This window comes from Nannospalax galili, unplaced genomic scaffold (assembly GCF_000622305.1).
Source record: "Nannospalax galili isolate Female #2095 unplaced genomic scaffold, S.galili_v1.0 scaffold162, whole genome shotgun sequence".
Taxonomy (NCBI): Eukaryota; Metazoa; Chordata; class Mammalia; order Rodentia; family Spalacidae; genus Nannospalax; species Nannospalax galili.
In genome coordinates this window covers 377877-394854 of record NW_008350388.1, presented here as the reverse complement: position 1 = coordinate 394854, position 16978 = coordinate 377877, and positions in this window count along the sequence as shown.

Here is a 16978-nt window from a genome sequence, read left to right as displayed (position 1 = left end):
TTAGTGTTTTTACTATGATATGCTGTGGAGAGTTTCTGTCCTTGTCTTGTGTTTTTGGTGTTCTATGTGCTTCTTGATTTGTATGGGCATGTCTTTTTTTAATTTTGGGAAAATTTCTTCTACAATCCTGTTGAAGATATGTTCCATACCATTGCCTTGAGATTCTCCTTTCTGTATGCCTATGATTCGTAAGTTTGGTGGTGTTGTTTTTTTTGTTTTTTTTTTTTTTTATGGTGTCACACAATTCTTGCATATTCCATTCTTGTGTTTTCTTAAATTTTTCATAATCTTTGCTTGAGTGGTCTAATTCATCCAGTTTATCTTCTGCCTTAATATTCTGTTTTCCATTTCATTCATCCTATTGGTGAGGCTTTCTCCTGTTGTTTCTAATTGGCTTACTGAGTGTTTCACCTCCTTCATTTCAGCCTGAGTATTCTTCAATTATTTCTAACTCTTTTCTGAATTCATTCAGAAGTTTATCCCTATCTTCCTTCAGTTTGATTTTTGTGTGTTCTTTAAAGTCACTGAATTCTTTTATCATGTTTATAATTGTTCTTTTGAGTTCCATGTCCTGTGTTATCTCTAGGGAGTTCTCACTGTACTCCTCTAGAGCACTATTGGTAATTGGTGGGGATATATTACTTTGATTTTTCACATTCTTATTTTTTCTCTGTGATTTTGACATGTGAATTTCTTTTGTAGTTTCTGATTCTTGTGTGAGACTCAAGCCTTCAATTTAGGTCTGCTTCTTTTTGTAAACTTTATGTGCTTTTGTGGTTTAGCTGGTTGGTCTAGGCTTCAGGTTCTCTCTTTTGATTTTATATTGAAGTGGCCTAATTGCTTTTTTCTTCAGGAGTTCCCACAGACATCCAAGTGAGATAAGGCTCAGATGATATCAGGCTTTCTCCTAAGGTCTGGGTCCCTCCAGGAAAAGATGCTGCCTTCAAGAATTTGGGGGCTGGGCTGGCCTGGGAGAAGGGTGCAGGATAGATGCTGGTCTCAGGAAGCTGGTGGCTGTGCCACCCAGGGAAGTAAAGGGAGGTGGGGGGGGGGGCGTCATGCAGGAGGAACTAGGTTGGTCTGCATGCAAAAGATCAGGAAGCAGTGGTGGCTCTGGGCCGAGAGGTTAGCCCCGGTGTCTGGGGTGCCAAGACAAGAAATGGGCCTGTACCCAGACTAGGAGGAGAGACTTGGTGAGGGAGCTGGGAAGGTGAAAGAGGCTGGAGGAGTCAAGGCGTGGTGGGCATGCTCGACTTACCCATGGAAGGTGCTGGCACCAAGATACTGGAGGCTGTGCAGCCCAGGAAGCAAAGGGAGGTGAGGGCAGGACCATCTATTTCTTTAAAAAAAAAAAATTTTTTTTTAGGCCGGGCGTGGTGGCCCATGCCTTTAATCCCAGCATTGGGGAGGCAGAGGCAGGCAGATCTCTGTGAGTTCAAGGCCAGCCTGGTCTACATAGTGAGTTCCAGGACAGCTGGGGCTACAGTGCTTTGAATCAAACCCAGGTCCTCTGCAAGAACAGTCAGTGCTCTTAACCACTGAGCCAACTCTCCAGCCCCTATTTGTTTTGTTTTAAAAATATATATATATAATTTTTATTGTATGTGTATGAGTGTATTGCCTGCATATGTGTAAGTGAACCCATCATGCAATGCCCAGGGATGTCTGAAGAGGGCATTGGATTCCCCTGGAATTGGAATTACAGATGGTTGTTAGCAGCTATGTGGGTTCTGCAAGAGCAGCCCGTGCCCTTTTACTACTGGGTCATCTCTCTAGCCTTCCTCCTGTTATTTCTTAAAAACAAGAAATGAAACTTCCATGTAAAAAATGCCCTGTCCCCACTCCCCCCAAAAAGTCATCTATGTTAGAAAAAAAACAACATCCTTATCTTTGGAGAAATTGAGACTACAAGAATTCTATACAGACCTTTTGAAAATAACTCATCTATTTATTTTTTAAATTTATTTTTCAAGTTTGAGGCCAGTGTGGTCTACACAGAGACTTTCTTTATGAAAAAAGAATTAATATTGTAAAGTGTATATGTGTGCCTATGTGTGGGTAAGTTTATGGGAGTGCAGGTACCCTTAGGGATCAGAAGAGGGCATCAGATCCACTTGAGCTGGAGTTACAGGCAGTTGAGCCACTCAATGTGGGTGCTGAGAACCCATTAAGCCATCTCTCCAGCCCCCATTTTTGAGATCTTGTCTCAAAAAAAAAAAAAGTTCTGACATAGTGGCACATGCCTTTAATCCCAGCACTGAGGAGGCACATGGATCTCAGTGAATTTGAGGCCAGCTTGGTCTATATGGCAAGTTCCAGGTCAGCCAGAGCTATATAGTAAGACCCTGTCTCAAAAAACAAACAAAACCCCTCATATTTTAAGCCTTCTTACAGAAGTTAGTTCCTTACTATCCTTTGTCTTATTCAGCATAGCAGTAGTGGACTCTACTTGCTTCTTTGGGATTTCATTACCATTCAAGCTCATGTGCCATGTAAAATGTAAAATTGTATGCTTCTTCCTATTCCTCTAGAATATGTTAAATTAAATCCTGGGGGCTGGAGAGATGGCTCAGTGGTTAAGAACACTTGCTGCTCTTCTAGAGGACAGGAGTTCAGTTCCTAGCACCCATTTGGGTGGCTCACAACTGCTTATGACTCCAGTTCCAGATAGAACATCTATGATATTCAAGGACACACATGTAGTACACACACACATACATAAAAGTAATAAAGATAAACATTTATAAAAAACATAATTCCTGGACCCATAAGGGACTCTCAGAGGATGAACCTGGAGCCGCACAGTAGCTACAAAAGTAAAAGACGACATAGAAAGATCCATATGAATGAACTGATCTAGCCAACCATTCGTTTCATGCTTGTCTATAACAAACTCACTCCAAGGGTGTCCAGTCCCTGTATTAATAACTCAGGAAGGAAAGAGTTCATTTCCTGCTACAGAGCATTTTCTCCTCTTGGACAGTTAGACAAAAAAACAACTAGATCCTATATACTATCTACCCTGGTGTCCCCAGTTTTAAGCTTTTGAGCTACACAGTTATAATCAACCTTTCAGATATTTGAAATACATTTGAGCTTCAACTCAAATGTGCCAGGCATCACAATGATTCTTGACATACAGCAATGAATATGGCTGGAAAAAACTCCTGCTATAGTGAGGCTTAATGTATAGTGGGTATAAACAAATGTGTAAATTGTGTTAGAAAAAGGGTAAGTTCTCCAAAGACACAGATCAGGAAGAGGAAATGGAGTGATGGGTAGTAACTGAGCAATCACAGGAACCATGGAAACCAGCAGCAACACGGCTTTCTGTGCTTCTGCATCATAGGACGCATGGCCTTAGATGTGCAGGGACTCCCAAGTTGCACAGGGCTGGCCCATGTGCCAAAAGTGTTTTACTATTACACAATAAAATTCCCCTCCAGAGTTAGGTGATGTTGATACCAAAAAACAGGACTCTTGCCTCAAAGGAGTTAAGAGATTGTTTATTCTGAAGCCAAATATGAGTGATCCAGGAACACAGATTTAGGTTACCCCAAATTGGAAACTGTTCCAACATGGAAACAGTTTCATGGTTTTTATAGTAACAACAAAGAAAGTAAAAAAAAAAATCAAGACATTAATGTATCGTGGAAACATTAAATAGGTGGTTAAAGGAAAGCAGGGAAACCTCTATAGGCCACCAATGCTATCTGATGACACTTAGCTTTTTGGTTGGTAGAATCTAGTGTTTTGCTGCTGATATATTCCCAAAAGTTTATCTGTAGTCACAGGATGCTAGGTTAGATAGAGGTGAGCAAGGAATGGCTATTTAGTGGGCCAAAGATAGCCCCTGGACAGAGGAGTTGGAGGGGAGGGAGTGGGCATGGATTTGATCAAAACACCTTATATGCATGTATGAAATTCTCAATAAATTTTTTTAAAGTTAAAAAAAAATAGCTCTGGACAAATTATAATTAGACTCTGGACCTGCAACATTCCAACCTCTCTATAATCAAGTTTAATTAGTTAACCAGACAAAAGCCCAGCACAGAACTGTGAAAATGGACAGCAGGCCCCCAATCTTAGTCAAAGAAATATTGGCAGCTGATTACTGTTAGGTCAGGAAGAGCTGGTCTTCCTAAAGCAAGGGAAGATAGATTGACTAGACCTCAGTAGAGGAACTTGACTGTGGAATGTCTGGGGACACTAACTTGACACAACAGTCCTTAACACAAATGACAGAATGTATGAATTCCAGTGGGGAGGGGGGGCTATGGAAGGTGCCAGTGGGGAAGAGGGCCCAGCTGAGTCTCATTTCTTGAAGGCTGTGTGTCATTCAAAATGTACATTCAATAAACAGGCATGCTTTTCTTCTGTTAACATGTCACTTTGAGTGTCAAGATCACCACCCCCTACCACCAAACACTAAGAGGGCAGAGATAAAAATTTGCCTCTCCCTGAAGCCCTGTGCCCAGAAATAAGTTTCATATGCCTGGTGTCATGAAGAAAAAACTTAGTTCAATTTTGCCTTTAAACACTAGAGAATTTTGGCAGAAATAAACTGGCTGACTGGTTGCCATGTTTGGAGAAAGAAAGTGAATTTGTGTCTGCCTTTTAAAACCAGATATTTGAACTAAATTCCAACCTAATAGTCTTTACTAAAGTACTACTTAGTGATGAATATTGTGTATGTGGTGCTGCCTCAAAAAAATCTGTCAGCTGGGCAACAAGTTAGCTCAGGGGGTAAAGGCACTTGCCACCAAGCTTGATGGCCTGAGTTCCACTTTGAAGATCCACATGATGGAAAGAGAAAACAAACTCCAGCAAGATGCCCTCTGACTTTCACATGTTCCCTCTCCCCATTTAAAAAAAATATTAATTTTACTTTGTGCGTATGAGTGTATTGCCTGCATTTAAATACACCTATGTCGTGCAGTTCCTGCAGAGGTCAGAAGAGGGCGTCAGATCCCCTGGAACTGGAGTTACAGATGGTTAACTGCCATGTGGGTGCTGGGAATCAAACCCGGGTCCTCTGCCAGAGCAGTGAGTGCTCTTAACTGCTGAACTATCTCTCCAGCACCCCCTCCCCATTTTGCAAAGCCCAGAGATCCATGATAGCCATAGTTTGTTTTGAATTAGTGAGTTTATTAAGTATATTGCAAGCCGAAGTAAAAGAATAAATAATAGATAATGAATGGATGGGTAGATAGGTACAACATTGCTCAAAACATCCAGTAGAAATTGACTGGGGTGTTCCCTTTAAGGCAGCCAGCCAGAGTTCTCTCACTAGAGAGAGTTCCGGGCAGAGCAGAGTGTCCCCTTGGGTGAGACTTCCAAGAAAAAGAACAAATAATAGGAGAAAGGTGGCATCATCAAATTGGGCACTCAACATCCAGCAAAAACTGACAGGAAGTTGGGGCAGTCAGTTGGAGTTCCTGGTCGAGCTTTTTCTCATGGCTGAACTTCCGGCTTCTCTTTCCCACTGCAGGCTCTTTTACAACGGGATGAACAGCAGTAACCTTGGCTGAAACACTTTACCTTCTAGCTGTTCTCAAGGGCACAGTGTTTTTCCTCTTGGGCTATTTTGCTATTCTTTTCCCTCCCTGTCACAGAATTAGGGGGGCAGTTCATTCTCAGACAAGGGGCCTTGGAGGATGCTGAGAGACCAGCATGCCTGGATCTTAAGTGTGTTGGGAGGGGAACTTGCTTCCAGAGACAGCTTTTCAGTGAGCTCAAATAGCACACAGCAGTTTACTAAAATAATGTACATTATACCACCACAGAAAATAAACAATTGTAATAAAGACATTTTTTTTTAAATTGCCTCCCCTACATATGTGAATGGGTCACTTTGAAGGTGAATTCTTCATTCCCAATCTGCCTTTTGAATGGTGCTCAGCTGATATTAAAAAACAATGACACCCCTGCCTCCTAGCTGAGGACCAGGGCCTTGCTTGCTACGTTGCAATGAAATCCCCAACCCCACCAGGTATGGTGGTGCAAGCCTTTAGTCCCAGCACTTGGGTGGCAGAAGCAGGCGGATCCCTGTGAGTTCAAGGCCAGCCTGGTCTACATAGTGAGTTCCAGGACAGCTAGAGCTGTCTCAAAAAGTCTCAAAAAGACCAAAAAAAAAAAAAAAAGAAATCCCCAACCCCTACAATTACACTTATTTTTCAAGTGTGTGTGTTCTCTCCTTGTACCATGTGGTCTCAGAGTCTGAAATAAGATCATCAGGCTTAGTGGCACGTGCTTTTAACCACTAAGCCACCTTGGGAGCCTCGAGCCTTGAAATCTTAACTTTTTTTTTTGGTCTTTTTGAGACAGGGTCTCCCTGTAGCTCCAGCTGTCCTGGAACTCACTATGTAAACCAGGCTGGCCTTGAACTCACAGAGATCCGCCTGCCTCTGCCTCCCGAGTGCTGGGATTAAAGGCATGTGCCACCATGCCCAAAAACTTTTATGTAAATCTTACAAAAATCCAATAGAAAAAGGCACTTCTCCATAAGCCAAGGCTTAAAAGTACAAATGAGCTCCCTCTCATTTCTAAAGCACTAAGAACTTCAAAATGTGCAGACAGACAGCAGTCTCTTCTGAGGGCCAGAGCCTAAGGAAACAGTGGAGAGGCACTTCCTCTTACACATCCTAGGGCCCCAGTTTGAAAGGGGTCAGTCAGCCATACACATCTCCCCATAAGCTGCCTCACTTTATCCTGCTTAAATTCATTGATTTTGTTTTGTGAGGCAAGGTCTTCTGAGGCAGGCCTCAAACATGTAGCAATCCTCCTGCTTAATTTCCCTCTTAACCACCCCCCCTTACCTGTGCTGAAATTATAGGTATATGACTAATTCTTTAGTTTGTGGAGACAAGGGCTAACTACAAAGAGCAGGCTGACCTTGAACTCATAGATATGCCTACCTTGTTAAGGTTCAGATAGCCCTGCCCTCTCACCAACGGGATCCCATCCCAAGGACTTCTCATGCTCCTGAGAAAAGGGAACCCAGCTGATAAGCACCTTGGTCTTTGAAGTCAAGAGAAGCAGACTTTTCTCCACTATTTGGCCAACACAGCAGCCTTCCCCTTTGATCTCTAAAGACAACAGGTTTAACAGTCCGGCTCTCCCACCCCGCCCCCAACTTTAAAAAAAATACATCTTCCCGACTTCTGCAGGAAGCAGAAGCCTCCCTTTTTAAAAGACCCCAGCTCAAGACCCGGGCTGACATTTTTTCCTGCCTGGAAGGGACTCTGTCCCATGTGTTCCTTTGCTAATAAACCCTATTTAGATGGAGTTTTATCTGTGTCCTGGTGCCTCCTCCTCCATTCACTCATTCTCCGCCAACTTTTTACCTATCATACCTGTGCCTCCCAAGTGCTGGGATTGAAGGCATGGGCCACCATGCCTGGCTCTAGTTTGAAGGATAACTGTTAGGTAAAAATTTGGTGGAGAACGAGCAAATGGAGGAGGAGGCAGTGAGGCACAGATAAAACTCTCAGCGGGATAGAGCTTTATTTCACATGGGACATGTTCGCCTCGGGGAAGGGAAAATGTCAGCCCATGGGTTGTGAGCTGGGACTTATTTCCGGGGGCTTCAGGGTGCAGAAGGGGGCGAGTTTTGGGGAAAAATCAAGTAGGGGGGAAGCAGGAAAAGCAGGGCTTGTAAACCTGGCTCTGTTCCTTCTGCCAGTCAGGATCTGGGTCAGGAAGTGTTTACTTTTTTGTCCTCTTAAGACAAGGGAAAAGCTGCTGTGCCAAACAGCTCTTAAAATCTCTGGTTAACAGGCAGAATTTGCTTATCTTGTTTTTGGAGATCAGAGGAAAGGCAGGCTGCTTCTTAGCAGAGTCTGTTTTCCTTGACTTTAAAGGCCAAGGTGCTTATCAGCTCAATATTCTTTTGTACGGGGGAAGGGCAGAGGGAGCCCAGAACGGATTGGTCTGAGAGTCTGCCTGGGTGGGGCCCTTGCAGGGCCAAGGGGAACTCCCAAAAGGATCAAGGGAGGGGTAGAGGGGCTCAGGACAGTCCAGTGGATCCGTATGGCCTAGGGGCCTAGGATCAGGCTTTGGGCTTAGTGGCATCTCTGGGATTGGTTAGTGGCCTTGGCTGAATGCATCTGAACAGGGTCCTCGATGGTTGACAGGTGTTCGTATACATGTGAAGGGAAGGAAAGTAACAACTGATTAAAATTAGTATGTGTTAGTTTTCGGATCTGGTCCTGAAAATATCTGACAACGCAAGGAGCAATAGTTAGCACCAAAGTGATAGAAAGCAGGGGGCGCAGTAAGGGCAGAAGCCAAGGAGTTAATCCTGTAAAAATATCCCATTGAGATGACTGTTGGTAAAATTTATTCCTGAATTGGTGTTAAGGGAGGGATCCTCGAGATTTTCAACTTAAGAGGCCCGATACTGGTGGCCTGGTACTTGCTGTGTTCCTTGGCCGGTTTTAATTTGGAGAGATGAATCCAACCAGGTTGTCCTGAGAGCTTGGCTGCAGTTGGGGTAGACAAGATCACCAGGTGAGAACCAGTCCACCGTGACTGGAGAATGTCTTTCACTCATTTCTGTTGCGTGTGCACCTGCAGATAGGCATGATCTCCAGGTTGAAGTAGGTGGTCTTTAAAAGGTGCCCTTTAGAAGCCTGAGGAATAATCCGGTCAGCATGTTCCCTGAGTAGTTTCCTTAGAAGGGTGAAGGCAGGTAAATAGTCATGTAGAGGGGAGGGGTGCTGGAGTAGGAGGTTGTTGAGAAGGAATGGTCTCCCATACACAAGTTCAAAAGGACTGAGGAAGAAAGGAGCCCTTGGGATGGCTCTCAGTTTAGTAAGGGCAAGGGGCAGAAGAGTCACCCAGGATTGGTGTAACTAGGGAGAGTTTAGTAAGGTGGTCCTTAAGAAGGGAGTTAGCTTGTTCCACCTTCCCTGAGGATTGAGGGTAGTAGAGGACATGTAACCTCCAGGTTATTCCCAGGGACTGAGAGACTGCCTGAGTTACTTTGGAGATAAAACCTGGGCCATTATCTGATTGGAGGGTGAGGGAAAGACCGAAACGAGGAAGAATGTTTTGAAGTAAACAGTTAGCCACGATATCTGCTGTTTCACCTGTTGTGGGAAAAGCTTCTACCCATCCCAAAATGTATCTACCCAAACCAGGAGATACTTAAGTAAGCTTCTTGTGAGTAGGCATGTGAGTGAAGTCTATCTGCCAGTCGACTTCCAGGAGGACCCCCCCAGTGCTGGTGAGGTTTGAAAGATGGAGGAGGGTGGCTTCCACCCTGCGGGGAGACAATGGCACAGGTGGAGCATTGCCTGGTGACTTCTGTGAGAAGCATAAAAAGTTTAGGGCAATAGATGAGGGGCTCCAGGAATTTGTAGAGTGAGCGAGCACCTACATGAAAAACATTATGTAAATGGGTTAAAATAGAGGAAGCTTGTCCCTCAGGCAGGCAATACTTGTCTGATAGAAGAAGCCATCCCCCTGGGCCCTGAGTGGCCCCTTTGTCCAGACTTCTGCGTTGTTGTGCAGGATAGGAGGGGGACATTCCTGTTGGTGCCAAGAAGTGTAAGCCATCAGAAGGGGGGAGGGTCATACTGGCTTCCTTAGCTGTCTTGTCTCCTCGGTCATTGCCTCTAGCTATGGGATCAGTGAGAGGCTGATGCCCCCAACAGTGGATCACAGCCACTTTAGTTGGGAAGTAGGAAGCTTCTAGGAGTTTAAGAATCAAAGGGCCATTGGTTATGGGGGTTCCCTTGGTTGTAAGGAGACCCCTTTCCTTCCATACTGAGGCGTGGTGATGGAGTATGCAGAAGGCATACTTAGGGTCTGTAAAAATATTAACGTCTGTTCCTTGGCTAAAATCGGAGCCCTGGTGAGTGCCACAAGTTCGGCTTTCTGTGATGTGGTTCCAAGTGGCAGGGGTCCTGACTCAATGACTTCAGTGAGAGACACTATGGCATACCCCGCCCTGCGAGACCCAGTTGGGGTGAGAGTTGAACTCCTGTCCACAAACCAAGTCAGGGCTGGGTATGGCAGGGGATCTGGGGAGATTAAGGGATCCTGATAGGAGAGTTCCTGAAGAGTTTCCAGGCACGAGTGAGTGGTTCACTGGAAGGGAGGAGGGAAGCTGGATTGAGAGGAGGACAGGAATCAAGGGAGAGCGAGGGGTTTTCAAGAAATGTAACATGAAAGAGTTGTAGTTTAGAGGGAGTTAGACTGGCAAGAGATGCATTGGTTAATAAATCCTTAAGCCAGTGGGGGGAAAGGACAGAGATCAGCTGATCCAAAGTAAGCTTCAATCCTTCCTGAGCCAGGAGTGCTGCAGCTGCCAGAGCCCGGAGACAAGGTTGCCACCCCTGGATGGTGGTATCCAGCTGTTTAGAGAGATAAGCTACTGGGGCAAAAGTGGGTCCCCTCATCTGTCCCCAAACCCCTAATGCCTGGCCCTTATTCTCAGTTGTGTAGAGAAGAAATGGGCATTCTAGGTTGGGGAGAGCCAGAGCTGGTGCCTTTAAGAGGGCTTCCCGGATAGTGTGGAATGCAGCTGTAACAGGCCCTTAAGGGGTCAAGGGGCTCAGAGTAGCTTCCTTTAGAGGCTTCATAGAGCGGCTTTGCCAAGAGAGCAAAATTAGGAATCCAGGTGCGCAGTTACCCTTCAATGCCTAGGAAGGATAGAATTTCCTCCTTGGTTATGGGCGGCTTTAAAGACCTCAGGTAATTAGTTCTATCTATAGTTAAATGGTGGGATGTAGGTGTGAGGAGGAACCCCAAGTACTTGAGTAGCTTCCTTTAGAGGCTTCATAGAGCGGCTTTGCCAAGAGAGCAAAATTAGGAATCCAGGTGCGCAGTTACCCTTCAATGCCTAGGAAGGATAGAATTTCCTCCTTGGTTATGGGCGGCTTTAAAGACCTCAGGTAATTAGTTCTATCTATAGTTAAATGGTGGGATGTAGGTGTGAGGAGGAACCCCAAGTACTTGCTTGAGGGAGAGAAAGCTGTGCCTTATTCTATATCCCTTGTACCCCAGAAAATTAAGGAGCTTGATTGTGTGGGCCTTGGAGACTGAGAGAGATGGAGAGCAAAGAAGTAGGTTATCTACATATTGTAGGATGGTGGAGGGGTTAAAGTCTAGGGAAGTTAAATCCCGGGCTAGAGCTTGTCCAAAGAGGTGAGGGCTATCTTGAAACCCCTGAGGCAGGACAGTCCAGGTTAGTTGGGAAGACATCCCAGTGTCAGGGTCCTCCCAGGTGAATGCAAAGAGGTTGTGAGAGTCGGGGTGTAAGGGTATTGAGAAAAAAAGCATCTTTAAGGTCTAATACAGAAAAGTGGGTGGTGGAAGAGGGGAAATGAGAAAGGAGAGTATAGGGGTTGGGAACAACTGGGTGAATGGGAATAACTGCTGAATTAATAAGCCAGAGATCCTGGACCAGACGGTAGGAGCTTGAGGCTTGAGGACCGGAAGAATGGGAGTGGGAGGTTAGCTCTCATAAGCCTTTGAATTATGGGCTTAAGTCCATAGCGGCATTTGAGTGCAATTGGGTATTGGGATTTGCTGGGAGATAGGGAGGGGTCCTTCAAGAGAATGTGGATAGGAGTATGATGAGAGGCCAGTCCTGGGGCTGAGGTGTCCCAGACCTTGGGATTTACTTCAGTGGGGGGGAAGGGGCAAAGATCTGGCTTGGGGAGAAGGTACAGGGGAAAGGAGAGTGTGGAGAATGGGAGAGAAATAGAAAGGGAGAGCTTTTGCATGAGATCACTGCCAAGTAGGGGGGTTGGGCATAACCAGGAAGGAGTGAGTTAAAGGCATCTTCCAGAATACACAGGCTAAGGGTCCTGTTGATTTGGGGTTGTGAGGCTTCCCATCAACCCCCACCACAGAGATCTGTGAGGGAAAAACTTTACCAGAGTAGGAAGGGAGAACTGACCATGACGTGCCAGTGTCAATAATAAAATGAATAATCTTACCTGCCACCATGGCTGAAACCCTGGGCTCCTCCATTGTAATAATCATAGAAGCAGTGGGGGCCAAGATGACAGGGCATCATCAGTCTTCAGCCGCCAGGCCTAGAAGTTCATTCACTGAACCCTGTAAATGAGGCTGGGTCTGGGAGGTGAGTGGCCTTCCATGGTGTTGCAAAGGACAATAGACTCTCCAGTGACCTTGTTGCCCACAGGAAGGACAGGGTCCAGGTGGTGGCTGTGGGTTAGGGCATTGCCTTACCTAATGTCCAGTCACTCCGCACTTGAAGCAAGGTCCTGGCGGATGTCGTTGGGCCCCATTGGTGTTTGAAGTGTTCTTGGGAGGAGCCCTTAGGACTGCAGCTTGGACAGGGTAAGCTTGTCTGCCTTCTCCTGTTCCTCTCGGTTATAAAAGACTTTAAATGCCGTGTCCAACAGATCTCTAGTGGCGGTTTCAGGGCCCTTGTCTAAGTGCCTAAGTTTCCTTCTAATATCTGGAGCTGATTATAAGATAAAGTGGTGGTGAAGCATAAGCTGTCCCTCTGCAGACTCTGGGTCATACTTGGTATACTGGACCAGGGCGTCAGTAAGTCTGTCCATAAACTGAGCTGGGGTTTCAGCAGAGCCCTGAGTAATCAATCTAAGCTTCTCAAAATTAACTACCTTAGGGGACAAAGCTCTCTGAAGACCTGTCAGGAGGCAAGTGATCATGTGGTCCCTGGCTGCTCTACCTGGGGAAGGTCCTGCCTGACCTCCTGGTGGGGGTTGGTAATCCCACCCAGGGTCGTGAAGGGGAACTGCCTCACTACCAATAGGGTGAGCTTGGTTAGCAGAATGAAGCTCATTAGCATATTCCTGTGCTGCTGTCCAGACCATATGTCTCTCATCAGGGATGAGGGTAGACTGGAGAATCATAAAGAGATCATGCCAAGTTAGATCATAGCTGCGAGTAATATATTTAAATTCTTGTATGAAGTGAGTAGGATTAGTAGAAAAAGAGCCTATTCTGCACTCGAGCTGAGATAGATCTCCAAGAGAGAAAGGCACGTGGACTTTGACAACCCCGTCCATGCCTGCCACCTCCCTGAGGGGAAAGATGCCATGGGAAGGGAGCTGAGACTGGGTGTGGGAATGAGTACGGCTTGACACGAGAGAGGGATTGGGAGGAGGTAGAAGAGGAGAAAGGGAATTCTGGGAGGAAGCTGAAGTGGGAGAGGTGAGAACGGTGTCTTGTCCATGAGAGGATGTAGGGGCAGGAGTATCTGAGGCAGGGTCTGGAATTGAAGTAGAAGCAGATACAGGAGGGGTAAATGGGGTATTTGAGGTAGAAGTCAGACTCGGGGAGACTAGGGAATATTTGGTAAGGACATGTTTAAGATTTTGGATTTCCTGGAATAAAGGAGAGTCAAGAGAGTGAGTGTCGGACTCAGAATGCTGAGGAAGGGAGGGAGAAGGTTGTGGAGAGAGAGTTTGAGGCAGAGAAGGGAGGGGAGTCGGGCTGGCCCCTGGACTGGAAGGCAAGGGAGGGTATAGTGATGGGAGGGCAGGGGGAGGACTTGGCTGTGCCTCAGCCTTGGGAGTGGGGGGGTTGGGGCTGGGTTCTAATAGGACGCAGGTTATCAGCTATGGAAGGATCAAAAACAGAGTCGGAGGGGTAGGGAGGAGGGAGAGGGGTAGAAGCCCCTGGAGGATCAGGATCTGGTGAGACTGTCTTAGCCAGGAGGACCTGATGGGAAGATCATGCAACACAGAAGGAGGGATTAGCATGGAGATCAAGAAAGGCATGGATGTAGGGTAATTCAGACTGCTTGCTGTTACGCTGGCAGTTGTTTTCCAAATCTTTTAAAATATTGAGGTTTAAGGTTCCAGTGTTTGGCCAAACAGAGTTATTATCTAGTTTGTACCGAGGCCAGGAAGTAGTGCACAAGAATTTTAGGCGTTTCACCCTGATTGTGCCTGACAGTCCTAGTTGTTTTAAGGCTTTAAGAAGACAAGCAAGAGGCATGAGACCTTGAGACTTTGAGTGCTTGGTTCCCATAGCAATGGATTACATGCAGAGCAAAGAGGAGATAAAGACCTCAGCAGATGGGAACGAAGAGGATCTTTTGCCCTGAGGGAACAGAGGCGGGGTCAGGAGTCAGGGCAGGAAGGAGTAGCATACAAGAAAGAGAGAGAGAAGAGAAAGCAGGAAGAGAAAGGTTTGGCTTAGGTCATGTAAAAACGAGAACGAGAAGAACCAGGGAACAAAAGAAAAGCATTCTTTTTTATCGTTGCGGATTCAAGTTAAATTCCTGAAGCCCCAGGGCAGTGTCCTGCAATCACTGGGGAGGGGAAATATGAGTGTGTGTTGTGTGTGTCCCTGTCAGTGAAGACAGTGTCCTGTATTCAAAGGCAGGAAGGAACCTCCCACATACCGGTATGCTTTCGAGTGAGTAAAATGAGCAGGAGAGGTTCTGCAACGTGGTGTGCAACCAGCCAGTAGATGGAGCTAAAGTACAAGGAAAGGAGGTAGTGGGCCAGGAGGCCAAGCTGGAACTCAGAGTAGCCAGTAAACGGGGGGCAGGGGAGAGAGAGAGAAAAGGAAGACTAGATGTTAGGGTAAGGCAAAAGATGGCAGGAGCGAGGAAGGGAAGGGAACTGAGGTAGGGAAAAGGATTTGAGTGTGACGGGGTGGCAGGTCCGACTCCCAGGTGGGTGTGGGTAGGCACAGTAACCGTGCCGGGCAATTCAATGGTCATGGAAACCAGTGCTGTCCAGTGGCCTTGGGTGAGGTCCGGGAGTGACCAAATTTGATTTGAAAGGAGATGAAAAGAAAAATGGAGGCAAGCCAGAGAGTAGTGAAGGGAAAGGGGAGAGAGAGAGGGATAGAGAAAGGGAATGGGAGCGGGGAGAGAGATAGAGGGTGGAAGTGTACCTTAATGCTGAATCAGTGGTGTTTGCAGCAGCCAATGACAAGCGAGTCCAAATGTTTTACGTGCGAGGTCCCTCGAAGTAAGAGCCGGGTTTCGGCACCATTTGATAGGTAAAAATTTGATGGAGAACGAGCGAATGGAGGAGGAGGCAGTGAGGCACAGATAAAACTCTCAGCGGGATAGAGCTTTATTTCACACGGGACACGTTCACCTCAGGGAAGGGAAAATGTCAGCCCACGGGTTGTGAGCTGGGACTATAATGGGGGCTTCAGGGTGCGGGGGGGGGAGTTTCTGGGAAAAATCAAGTGGGGGGAAGCAGGAAAAGCAGGGCTTGTAAACCTGGCTCCATTCCATCTGCCAGCCAGGATCTGGGTCAGGAAGTGTTTACTTTTTTGTCCTCTTAAGGGAAAAGTTGCTGTGCCAAACAGCTCCTAAAATTTCTAGTTAACAGGCAGAATCTGCTTATCTTGTCTTTGGAGATCAGAGGAAAGGCAGGCTGCCTCTTAGAAGAATCTGCTTCCCTTGACTTCAAAGGCCAAGGTGCTTATCAGCTCAGTTGCCTTTTTCAGGCTTGAAAAATCCAAAGTCCATAGGTCCCTGTTGGGGAGTGGGGGGAGCTGCTGCTGTTTGAAACCCTAATAACATGCTGAATTTGGAGATTAGGCTAAGCTCTGCTCCAAGTTACTCTATTGTGTAAAACAGTGGCTTTCAGGCAGTAAAAGTGATCCCATTTACAAAGCAGCACTGTGGCTCCATTTGAAGAGAGGCAGACATCTCGTCCAACACCATCTGTCCAACACCAACCATGAGGTGGAGTGATAACTTATTCCTAAAATTAGTAAAAAGGTATCTCCTATAAACTTATCAAAATAGATTGGGAACATATGGGCATACAGATTTTTTTTTTAAAGCTACCAAAAAAAAAAAAACAAAACAAAAAAAAAAAACAGGCCTGAGAATGTATTGAACACACTAGACCAGTAAATGGTGCAATACCCTCTCCCTATAAAGAGAAGCAACTTATTTAACACTTTCATGCCAGTAGCCTCACCAACCTGTCATCTGACATCCCCAGGCTTCAAGCTCAGCTTGGTTCCAACCCCTTAATTACCCAAATTGTCATCCACCTCCGGACTGGGTTCTGCATCTTTGCAGGCTCAACCCTGTGGCTTGAGTGGACCTGGGACCCTGTAGACCCTCCAGCAGCTGTCCACCTGCACACGCACATGTGCGCAAACACACACACACAGGTACACGCATGCACACACTGGAGGGGGTAGGAGGGGGGATGGGAGAGGGGAGTGAGGGAGAAAGAGCTATTAGTAACTAAGATTGAGATTTTAAAAACCCGTGTTTGCTGGGATGGCCAAGATTAAGGAAAATCTGCACTAGTAAACTATAGCCAGTGAAACTGGCTAGCTTATGAACTTCTTGGTAATAAATTCTGACCCTGTAGAAAGCCAAAGGTGCCCATCTGCTTCGGGCACAGTGAGTTCACAGCACTGAGGGAAGGAATTTGGCAGGGATGTAGGGCTGCACTGCTTTTTAGAATATAAGGGACTTGGCCTTTAATATTCCTAAATTTCTCTAATATTTAACTCAAATGTCTTGCAAACCAAAAAAAAAAAAATCCTAATTTTTAATATAAAGGAAACTAGTAATGAATTATCTTGTTGAAATAAAAATTCTCTCCAGGCATTCTTATGTTGATAACTTACTTTTTATAGTCATTTACAGCCACAGTCATTTAAAGTGAAGCAGAATATACCTAGTTATATACACACACACACCCCTGGATTACTTATGAAACCAACATTTTCTACATTATTTTCCCACTATGTGAAAAAATGTACTCTGAATACAAGAGGGAAAAAACCCTGTAATGTAGACCATCCAGGAGTAAAAGGGTGGTGTGTTTAAAATAGTACTGCTTAATTTTATCTGGAAAGGTTGTTGTGGTGCCAGGACATTAAAATAAGGAATAGGAGCTGGGCGTGGTGGTGCATGCCTTAAAGCAGGCGGGTATCTGTGATTTCAAGCCAGCCCGGTCTACAAAGTGAATTCCAGGCCAGCTGGGGCTACAGGGAGATCCCGTCTCAAAGAAAAAAACCAAAAAAAGGA